This window comes from Triticum aestivum, chromosome 4A, assembly GCF_018294505.1.
Source record: "Triticum aestivum cultivar Chinese Spring chromosome 4A, IWGSC CS RefSeq v2.1, whole genome shotgun sequence".
NCBI lineage: Eukaryota > Viridiplantae > Streptophyta > Magnoliopsida > Poales > Poaceae > Triticum > Triticum aestivum.
Genome location: NC_057803.1, coordinates 525,071,250 through 525,083,160, shown reverse-complemented (window position 1 = coordinate 525,083,160; position 11,911 = coordinate 525,071,250).

Below are 11,911 nucleotides of genomic sequence, written 5' to 3'. Positions count from 1 at the left end.
ATCATGCAGAGAAGGGTAGTAAAAGAAACCTGGATGGTTTTGCATTCGGATCTCGTTGTAGCAAAGCTCAACAAGGACCTCGAATGCAGCAAACTGGACAGCCTGAGAAGCGGTAGAGGCGTAACCGCTCTGAGAGGTATGAGTGTAAGAGCCGGAATCGGAACTAGTGCGCAGAGTAACCACTGCATGATACTCATATACTGAATCAGCTAGACACTCCTGATACACACGATAGACTGGATCGTCTCCGAGGGGGTACAGCCGACACCACACGTTGCGAAGAAGGTGCGGTGACGTGTACGGCATCAGCTACAGCTGGCACGGATATGGAACTGGAGCCATCTACACTCACAACCATTAGCAGGTTAGCATAAACATATAAATCTAGTGCATGCAATGCAACAACCAGCTACAATTGCTACTGACACTCAACTTAAACTCATAGCTAACGTCCACTTAACATGTCGTAGTCTACCGTGCCTACAGTCAGCGCGGCTCTGATACTAAGCGTGGTGGCACCCCGGCTCAGAGAGACCGGTTTACCCTGCATTGCCAGCCCAGAGACCATGTCTTCTGGCAACAGACAACATCTTGGTACAGAAAGACAACCGCTTTATTGATGCTAGCGGCTCAGAGTTTATATTACAACAAATGTCGAGGCCGAGCAGCATGCACGGAGTGGCTGAACAATATGTACATTATTTAGTGAACATAAAGGGGCCTCGATCATAAAAACTATGCGGCAGCGGAACAACGTCGTAGCGGAAGGTCCATCTCACAGGGACACCAATGTTGACACGATCTAGGCTCAAGCAGCGCTCCTTTACAACGCGACTTTCCTGAAATCTGGCATGACACGCCAGGTCAGTACATTGAATGTACTTGCAAGCTCACAACAGGCATAATCATAATGAAAAACAATATCATGATATTTAACCAATTAATGATGCAGTAATGTTCAAACATGTTGTGCTCATGCTCCTGGGATAAACATCCCTCGGTACCGCCTTACCAATCGTGATCATTCTCGGATCACCACCAAACCACCATCGTGGTTTTAACCAGAGTAACTTGTGATCCTTACGGCGATCACCACCAAAGTAACTCATGATCCTTACAGCGATCACCACCAAAGTAACTCATGATCCTTCCAGCGATCACCACCAAAGTAACTCGTGATCCTTATGGTGATCACCACCAAAGTAACTCGTGATCCTTACGACGATCACCACCAAACCACCATCGTGGTCTAGAACATCTTGATGGCTTTGTAGCCCTCAACATCAGTGCAAAGATCATAACTTAGTGTGCATGTTTATTAAACGTTGTCTCAGGGTGGGACCTACTACGAGTTGTCCGTAACCGTGGACTCGGCTATCGATATATTATACACTCTGCAGAGGTAGCACACTGTACCCACACCTCGGAACCCATGGCCTGGCACTCCCTTTCGGGTGGACCAACAACATTTCGACGAAACCCTTCCATTGCCATGACACTCTCCCGGCCACTCCAACCCAATCCCCAACAGGTTAGTCCTGGGTGGCCCCGTGTCTACCAAAGAGACACTGTCCACCATCGTGGCCAAAACTTCCCTCACGGGTACCGGTACCAAAAATCTCAAACAGGGGCACACAAGGTTATGCCTGCTTACCGGGCTAGGGTAAGCACGCCCATAACCTTCCCTAGTTGGAGGCACCGACCAGAGGCATGTCGATGGAACAAATCAAGGCCTTCCCACAAAGGCAAATGCGATTGCACTGGGAAAATCTCGATTCAGCGGCACCATGACCCAGTCAACGATATATTTAGGTTGAGTTATATTCAGGTTCAACTTAAAAGGAGAATGACCGGTGTCATAGCATGCCATGAAATGCAATACTACACATGCATCATATAATACGAAAATGACTGATGTCAACCATATTTACACTAAACATAAGCATCAACAACTTATATTACTTTTCTGGTCTTACTTTAACCATTTATTTTGCAGCAAGCAATATTATTTTCTCATGCAAGAAAATAACTCCGATTAATTCCTCACATGCATAGCAAAGCTTCTACTATCACAATCGCAAGCAAATCCTAATTTCTTTACCAATCAAGTTAGGTTCAAACATTCTATAATTTAGGTAAATTGGCTAAACAAGCACTTAACAGGATATTTTCTAGCAAATTTAACCATTTTTTTATTTATGTAAGAAAATAACTTTAATCCATTATCCATATGCATAACAAATCATTTTATCATTACCACAATTATATCTTAGCTTCTTTACCAAGTAAGCTAGTTTCAAGGTTTTGTAAATCAAGCATAATACCAACACACACTTAACAGAATATAAATAACATAATAGTTATTTTAATGCATCGATTAATCATATCATTCAAGTAAGAAAATCATCAATATTGAAAATGGCACCATGAAAATGTTGATGTGGCTTGCCTTAGTTCAGATGAGGTTCACAAGCCTTCTGGTGATCCTCAAGACAAGCCTCACCCTCTGAAAATAATTTTAAACACAAGAAGAAAATATCAAGAACTCTTCTAAAAATCACCAGAAATTCTAAACATCTCAAAAAAATCTCATGTTTGGTGAGCTGTTAGATTTCTTTGCAAAGAACAATATGCAAAAAGAATCAATTCATTTGGACATATGGTTAAATAGTTATGGCTATTTGAAGCTCTCTGGAATTGAAATATTTGAATTTAAATAAACATACTAGGGGGGTGATGTCGAAGGTGTAAAGCCTCAGGGCACCACCACTCGTACCGCTTCGCGCGCATACAGAGTGGCTGACTAGCGGGCTCCACTAGTTAGGTGGGAAGGAGGGGAAGAAGGAAACAGAGGGAGTCACAGCTCCCCCGGAGCTCTCGTCGGCGACGAGGACTCCTTGGCCAAAACGAGAGGGAGGGATGGAGAGAGGGGACGGTGGCGCACCTGCCCGTACCCGTAGCGTGGCTAGGGGTGGTTGGACGGCGTCAGAATCAACCTCGCAAGCGGAGGCAGAACGCGGTGGTCGCCGGAGATGAAGAAGACGGCGAGCAAAGGCAACTCTAGGGGCTCCAGGTGGACGGGATGGCTTCACTGGAGAGAGGCGGAGGCCCTGGAAGTGTTGCCCTGGCCTGGGATGGGCTGGAGCCACTACGGCGACCAGAGGGGATCGCCGGCGAGCTCGAGCTCGAGGACGGCGGCTCGTGGCCTGCCCGGCCAAGCTATGGCTTACTAATCGCTTGTGGGTTGTGTGGGAGTGGTGGAGGGTGCTCGAGGAGGCTGGGGGCGGCTCCATTTATAGGCGAGCAGATAGGAGGGTTCGGGCGCCAGTGGAACCTGTCCATGGCGCCCGGCGACGAGCGGCGTCAGTGAGAGGGGGAGAAGGCGACGCAACTCACGCAGGAACTATGGGCAAGCGGGGATGAGCACAGGAGCGAGGGGAAGGCGACGAGCACAGTGTGCACCGCACTGTTGGGTTGGCCGGACAGCGCACGTGCTCCCTACGGTGAGCTCCGGCGTCGGCGAGCGCCAGGGAGGAGTTATGGATGTCAAGACGAAGATGGTGGCAAAGTTCGACGCACTACGGCAGGCGGGGGAAGCGAGCACGCGCGAATAGAGCGTTCATCGGCACTCAGAGCGCGTCGACACGCATGCCAGCACCCCTGGATGAACGCGGTCACCGCGTGGACTATGACATCAGGCCGAGCTAAGCCTAAACTTCATGTCTAGCGTGCTGTTCGTGGTAGATTGAGAGGTTACCACGCTTTGGTTTGGATCCAGGTGTAGTAGAGAAGTTTTTACATGCCAGATAAGTTTCTGGTCAGTAACTTTGGGAGGTTATTGAGGTCAAATAGCTCGGAGTTGGAGGCTGTGCTTTGGAGGTTAGACATGAGTTACTAAGGTGAAGATGCACAAGATAAACTAGGCACAATGGAGGAAGTAAAATGGTAGTTGCTGTGGAAACCACCATTTCTGTCCAGAACAGAAAATATTTTCTGTAGCAAAAATATTCCAAAAAGTGATGAAATATTTTTGCTCAGGAAGGTGCTCTAGGGTTCAAAGAATATTTGTGAATTATCTCAGATTTTTCTAAGCCATAAACATTAGGGTTGCTTTGGAGCATAGTGATCTAGCTAGGGTTTTTGAGAGAGAAATGAATATTTTTCATTTAAGAAAAATATTCCAAAGATTATTTTGGGGTGGATCAGAAGGGGAATGATGATAAGGGAGGGAAATGAAGCACTTGGGTGAAAGCCAAGGGTACCCAAGTGTTTAAGTCCTTATGAAAAGATTCAAAAACTCCAAGTTTCAAATTGAACCCAAAAGAAAATCAAGCAAATGAGAGAGGGCAAAAACGAGGATGTCACAAGTCGGTCTACTTGTCTCGGACGTGATGCCTATATACATGATCATACCTAGATATTGTCATAATTATGCTCAATTATGTCAATTACTCAACAGTAATTTGTTTACCCACCGTAATACTTTTGCTCTCAAGAGAAGCTTCTAGTGAAAACTATGGCCCCCGGGTCTATTTTCCATCATATTAATCTTCCAATACTTAGTTATTTCCTTTGCCATTTATTTTACTTGCATCTTTATTTCTCTTTATCATAAAAATACCAAAAATATTATCTTATCATATCTATCAGATCTCACTCTCGTAGGTGACCATGAAGGGATTGACAACCCCTTTATCGCGTTGGTTGCGAGGAGTTTATTTGTTTGTGTAGGTGCGAGGGACTCGTGCATGGCCTCCTACTGGATTGATACCTAGTTTCTCAAAAACTGAGGGAAATACTTATGCTGCTCTGCTGCATCACCCTTTCCTCTTCAAGGCAAAACCAACGCAGTGCTCAAGAGGTAGCAAGAAGGATTTCTGGCACCGTTGCCGGGGAGTCTACGCAAAAGTCAACATATCAAGTACCCATCACAAACCCTTATCTCCCGCATTACATTATTTGCCATTTGCCTCCCGTTTTCCTCTCCCCTCACTTCACCCTTGTCGTTTTATTCGCCCTCTCTCTCTCCATCCTCCCTCTCTTTCTCTATTCACCCCCTTTTGCCCGTTTCTTGTTTGCTTGTGTGTCGGATCGCTTGCTTGTAACGATGGCTCAAGATAATACCAAATTGTGTGACTTTACCAATACCAACAACAATTATTTTATTAGCACTCCGATTGCTCCTCTTACCGATGCTGAATCTTGTGAAATAAATGCTGCTTTGCTGAATCTTGTCATGAAAGATCCTTTTCTGGCCTTCCTAGTGAAGATGCCGCTACCCATCTAAACAACTTTGTTGATCTGTGTGATATGCAAAAGAAGAAAGATATGGACAATGATATTGTTAAATTGAAGCTATTTCCTTTTTCGCTTAGAGATCGTGCTAAAGCTTAGTTTTCGTCTTTGCCTAAAAATAGTATTGATTCGTGGAATAAGTGCAAAGATGCTTTTATCTCTAAGTATTTTCCTCCCGCTAAGATAATCTCTCTTAGAAACGATATTATGAATTTTAAGCAACTTGATCATGAACATGTTGCACAAGCTTGGGAGAGGATGAAATTAATGATACGTAATTGCCCTACACATGGTTTGAATTTCTGGATGATTATACAAAAATTTTATGCTGGATTGAATTTTGCTTCTAGAAATCTTTTAGATTCGGCCGCGGGAGGCACTTTTATGGAAATACTTGAGGAGAAGCTACTAAAGTCCTAGATAATATTATGGTTAATTATTCTCAATGGCACACTGAAAGATCTACTAATAAGAAAGTGCATGCTATAGAAGAAATTAATGTTTTGAGTGATAAGATGGATGAACTTATGAAATTATTTGCTAATATAAGTGTTTCTTCTGATCCTAATGACATGCCTTTGTCTACTTTGATTGATAATAACAATGAATCTTCGGATGTGCATTTTGTTGGTAGGAATAATTTTGGTAACAACGCGTATAGAGGAAACTTTAATCCTAGGTCGTATCCTAGTAATTCCTCAAATAATTATGGTAATTCCTACAACAATTCTTATGGAAATTTTAATAAGATACCCTCTGATTTTGAATCTAATATTAAAGAATTTATTACCCCGCAAAAGAATTTCAATGCTTTGATTGAAGAAAAATTGCTTAAGATTGATGAGTTGGCTAGGAACGTTGATAGAATTTCTCTTGATGTTGATTCTTTGAAACTTAGATCTATTCCACCTAAGCATGATATCAATGAGTCTCTCAAATCTATGAGAATTTCCATTGATGAGTGCAAAGAAAGAACCGCTAGAATGCATGCTAAGAAAGATTGCTTTATAAAAGTGTGTTCTTCTAGTTTCCATGATAATAAAGATGAAGATCTAAAAGTTATTGATGTGTCCCCTATTAAATCTTTGTTTTGCAATATGAATCTTGATAATGATGGGACTGAATATGATCCACCTTTATCGAGAAGGCATTCCGAAAATTCGGAGTTTTTGCATCTTAATGCTAAAATTATTAAAAGTGGGATTGATGAAGTCAAAACTTTAAATATTAATGAACCCACTATTTTGGATTTCATGGAATTTAATTACGATAGTTGCTCTTTGATAGATTGTATTTCCTTGTTGCAATCCGTGCTAAATTCTCATCATTCTTATAGTCAAAATAAAGCCTTTACCAAAGATATCGTTGATGCTTTGATGCAATCTTATGAAGAAAAACTTGAGTTGGAAGTTTCTATCCCTAGAAAACTTTATCATGAGTGGGAACCTACTATTAAAATTAATATTAAAGATCATGAATTCTATGCTTTATGTGATTTGGGTACTAGTGTTTCCACGATTCCAAAGACTTTGTGTGATTTGCTAGGTTTCCGTGATTTTGATGATTGCTCTTTAATCTTGCACCTTGCGGATTCCACTATTAAGAAACCCATGGGAAGAACTAATGATGTTCTTATTGTTGCAAATAGGAATTATGTGCCCGTGGATTTTATTGTTATTGACATATATTGCAATCCTTCATGTCCGATTATTCTTGGTAGACCTTTCCTCAGAACGATTAGTGCAATTATTGATATGAAGGAAGGGAATATTAGATTCCAATTTCCGTTAAGGAAAGGCATGTAACACTTCCCTATAAATAAAATTAAATTACCTTATGAATCTATTATGAGAGGCACTTATGGATTGCCTTCGAAAGATGGCAATACCGAGATCTATCCTTGCGTTCATGGCTAGCTAGGGGCGTTAAACGATAGCGCTTGCTCGGAGGCAACCCAATTTTATTTTTATTCCTTGCTTTTTTCTCCTGTTTAGTAATAAATAATTTATCTAGCCTCTGTTTTGGTTGTGTTTTTGTGTTTAATTAGTGTTTGTTCCAAGTAGAACCATTGGGAAGACTTGGGGAAAGTCTTTTTAATCTTGCTGTAAACAACAGAAACTTTAGTGCTCACAAGAACTGTGTAACGCCCTCGATGCGGCTATATCTCCCACGTGTCGGAGCATGACTTAGAGGCATAACCGCATTGAAAGCAATGTCGCAAGTGAGGTAATCTTCACACAACCCATGTAATACATAAGGGAAAGAGATACATAGTTGCCTTACAATCGCCACTTCACACAATACATGAATAAAGCATTACAACATCCAGATACAATCAAGGTCCGACTACGGAACCAAAATAAAAGAAGACTACCCCAAATGCTACACAAATCCACGATCGTCCCAACTGGGCTCCACTACTGACCAACTTGAAACGAAACAACATAAAGGACAAGATCTTCATCGAGCTCCTCCTTGAGCTTGGTTGCGTCATCTGCACGGTTCAACGGCACCTGCAAGCTGGTTTTGGAAGTATCTGTGAGTCACGGGGACTCAGCAATTTCACACCCTCGCGATCAAGACTATTTAAGCTCATAGGTAAGGTAAAAGGTATGAGGTGGAGCTGTAGCAAGTGACTAGCATGTATGGTCGCTAACATACGCAAATGAGAGCGAGAAGAGAAGGCAAAGCACGGTCGAGAAACTATGATCAAGAAGTGATCCTAAAACAACCTACGCCAAACATAACTCGAACACCGTGTTCACTTCCCAGACCCCGCCGAGAAGAGACCATCACGGTTACACACGCGGTTGATGTATTTTAAATAAGGTTAACTTCAGGTTTTCTAAAACAGGACATTAACAAATTCCCTTCTACCCATAACCGCGGGCACGGCTTTCGAAAGTTCAAATCCCTGCAGGGGTGTCCCAACTTAGCCCATCACAAGCTCTCACGGTCAACGAAGGATATTCCTTCTCCCAAGACATTCTGATCAGACTCGGCATCCAGGTTACAAGACATCCTCGACAATGGTAAAACAAGTCCAGCAAGACCGCCCGGTGCGCCGACATCCTGATAGGAGCTGCACATATCTCGTTCTCAGGGCAACACCAGAGGAACACTACTACAGCTAAACCAGCCCTCAAGTTTCCCCGAGGTGGTGCCGCAAGTGGCTCTAGTTTGGACCAACACTTAGACAAGCACTGGCCCGGGGGGGTTAAAATAAAGATGACCCTCAGGATGCGCGACTCCCAAGGGAAAAAGGCTAGGTGGCGAATGGTAAAACCAAGGTTGGGCCTTGCTGGAGGAGTTTAATTCAAAGCAAACTGTCAAGGGGTTCCCATTATAACCCAACCGCGTAAGGAACGCAAAATCCGGGATCATAACACTGATATGACGGAAACTAGGGCGGCAAGAGTGGAACAAAACACCAGGCATAAGGCCGAGCCTTGCACCCTTTCCCAAGTATATTGATGCATTAATTAAATAAGACATATTGTGATATCCCAACAAAATATCCATGTTCCCAAACATGGAACAAGCTCCAATCTTCACATGCAACTAAAAACGCTATAAGAGGGGCTGAGCAAAGCGGTAACATAGCCAAACAACGGTTTGCTAGGACAAGGTGGGTTAGAGGCTTGGCTTAACAATATGGGAGGAATGACAAGCAAGTGGTAGGTATCACAGCATAACCATAGCAAAAGAGCGAGCAACTAGCAAGCAAAGATAGAAGTGATTTCAAGGGTATGGTCATCTTGCCTGAGATCCCGCAAGGAAGAAGAACGAGTCCATGAAAAAGACAAACGGGCATAGTCGAACGGGTCCTCACAAACGCGACATTATCGGAACCAACCCGAAGAAGCAACACCGGAAAGAAGCACACAACATAGTAAACAAACAACACATGGCATGGCATGATGCGCAACCAAGTATGATGCATGTACGGTTTAATGATACATGGCATGGCATGGCAAAGTGCAACAAACAACACTACAACTTAAGTGGAGCTCAATATGCAACGGAGTTGCATATTGAAGAAAACACCACATGACTTATTTAGTTTCTCTCTCGTTTATGTACCCAAAAATATTAAATGTTGATTAACATGGCAAGAGGGTGAAGCATAATAAAACTATACTATCTAAACAATTTAAATGGGGCCGGAAACAACGAACAACAATTCTGGAAAATCCTTGTATGCATATATTAGGTTTGGTACTGTTCTGCCCTAAACCATATTTTATCGTTTTTAAACATGCAAAGTAATGCCACCATGTTAAATTAGGCATTTTCTACCCCATTTACATATAAAGTTTATTAAATACCGAGTTACGGTTATTTAGTTATGAATTAAAACGTTTTAACATGACATAGGAGCAAATTAATGCAAACAGCAGTTTAAACATTCTAAACATGCATCAAAAAAGGCATAATGTGAAACTAGATGAAATTCTAAGCATTTACATATATAAAACATTTTAATCTGATGCACGGTTATTTAAATATGAGGAATGCAAGATGATGGCATTCCTTGTAAATATGCAAAAGAAATTAAAACAACATGGAACACGGGCTGGTCCAACCACTCTCAGTGACGAGAGGGCCCGTGGTGCTGAGATGGCAGGAGTGTGGGTGTGGAGAGGGGTGTGTGTGGACAGAGAGAATGACGAGTGGGGTCCCACTGTCATAGAGGCCAAAATGGTAAAAAAATTGGGCAGTTCACAACTGGCCCGATGGGGATTCGAACCTGGGTCTGCAAGGTAACTGGGAGAGGTTTCAACCACTGTGCTAGCATCAGGTGGGTTAGATAAGGGTGCGGCTGAGCTGCTCTTAAACAGTTAGGTGCCCTGGCTTGGCTTCTTCTATGGAAACAGAGGAGATGGCATCGTCGCCGGCGAGCAACGGCGGCACGGCAGGACTCCGTATGCGGCGGCGGGCATGCGGGAAGGAGTAGCAGTGCTGATCCAAGGGCGCGGGAAGGCTAGGAGCGGCGGGGCGCTCAAGTTTGAGCTCGACTCGGCTCGGGCATGCAGTCGCGTGCAGTGGCAGGGAAGGGAAACGCGGCGGGTTCTTCCGTTAGAGCGCGGGCGTAGGTACGGCGACAACGCGACACGGGGCAGAGAGGGGGTTGTGCTCGAGTTCGAGCATGCGTGTGCAAAGTTGCGGTTGCGGGAGCCCTAGGATGAGCTAGTGCTTGACTCGGGCCGTCTCGGCGCTGCCGAACTGAGGCGATGGCGAGCAGGAATGCAGGATTTCGGGCGAGGCATGCGGATGCGCGTGCGTGCGAGGAAACTGGCAAGGACGCGAGCATAGCATGCGGTGCGTGTGCAGGAACAAGAGCGCGCAAGACAGAATACTTCAACTACACCCAAAAATTCAGAGATCATCGGGGCATCGAGATCATGGCGGAGGCGCGACCCTAGCATCTCCTACGGGGATCATCCAGCATCGAGAAGGATAAGGGAGGAAGCCGGGTATACCTCCTTACCCTAGGACGAGAAAACGTGGCCGGCGATGGAGGGAGGTGTCGGCAGCGGGTCGACGAACTTGGCACGATCTTCTGTCCGAGATGAAGAGGAAGAAGGGGACGTCATGGAAGGAGTTCTTGGCTGCGGATCGGCATCAGGACAGAACTAGGGCGGCGTTCACGATCGCTTGGACGAAGGAGGGGAGGCCGCGGAGGAGGGTTAGGCCGGCGGTGAGGTCGGGACCGAACCGACCATGGAGTGGACGGCGGTGGAAGCGACGCGTATGTGTCCCCTTACCTGTGGCGGCAGCACGGAGGAGAGGGAGGAGAAGAAGGGGAAACCCTAGGACATGGTTGGGGTCTTATAGAAGGGGGAGAAGACGGTGCGACCTCGGTGTTCGTGAAGCTCACGGCGCGAGCGCGAGCACACTGTCTCTGGAACAGAGACGATGATCCAACGTGTGTGTGTGTCCCCTTACCTGTGGCGGTGGCGCGCAGGAGAGGGAGGAGAGGAAGGGGAAACCCTAGGGCATGGTTGGGGTCTTATAGAAGGGGGAGAAGACGGCGCGACCTCGGCGTTCGTGAAGCTCACGGCGCGAGCGCGAGCGCTCTGTCTCTGGAACAGAGACGGCGACGCAACGGGGCAGGTGGCCGTGAACAGAGTTGGGCCAGGTGGGCTGCGCTGGAGCTGCCGCTAGGCTTGGTTGGGCGGCGGGTGATGGAAAAAAGGCCCAAGTGGCTGCACTGGGAGGGCTTTTCCTTTTCTTCTTAATTCTGTAAATTTGAAATTCACAGCTGAAGAAAAGGAAAATGCCAGGGAGGTGGGAGATGAATTTGGCAGATATAAGAGTATCCTCATGCTCCAGGAATTATTCTCTATTGGATAAAATTCCTTTGGACATTTTTAGAGGTAGAAAAATAATTCAAGTTTGAATTAAATTCAAACTTGAGCCATTTTTGAACCCAACCAAAACACTTCCAAAAGACCTGAAACTTGGAGTAGGTGGTCTTGGCATTATTTAGGAACTATAGGGAAAGGTCGAACATTTCCCGAACAGGAAAAATGTCACAAGAGAAATAGATGGAATAAGAAGAAAGTAGAAGTAGAGGATCATGCAATAGTTCATGGGTGGAGAAGAAGATGAA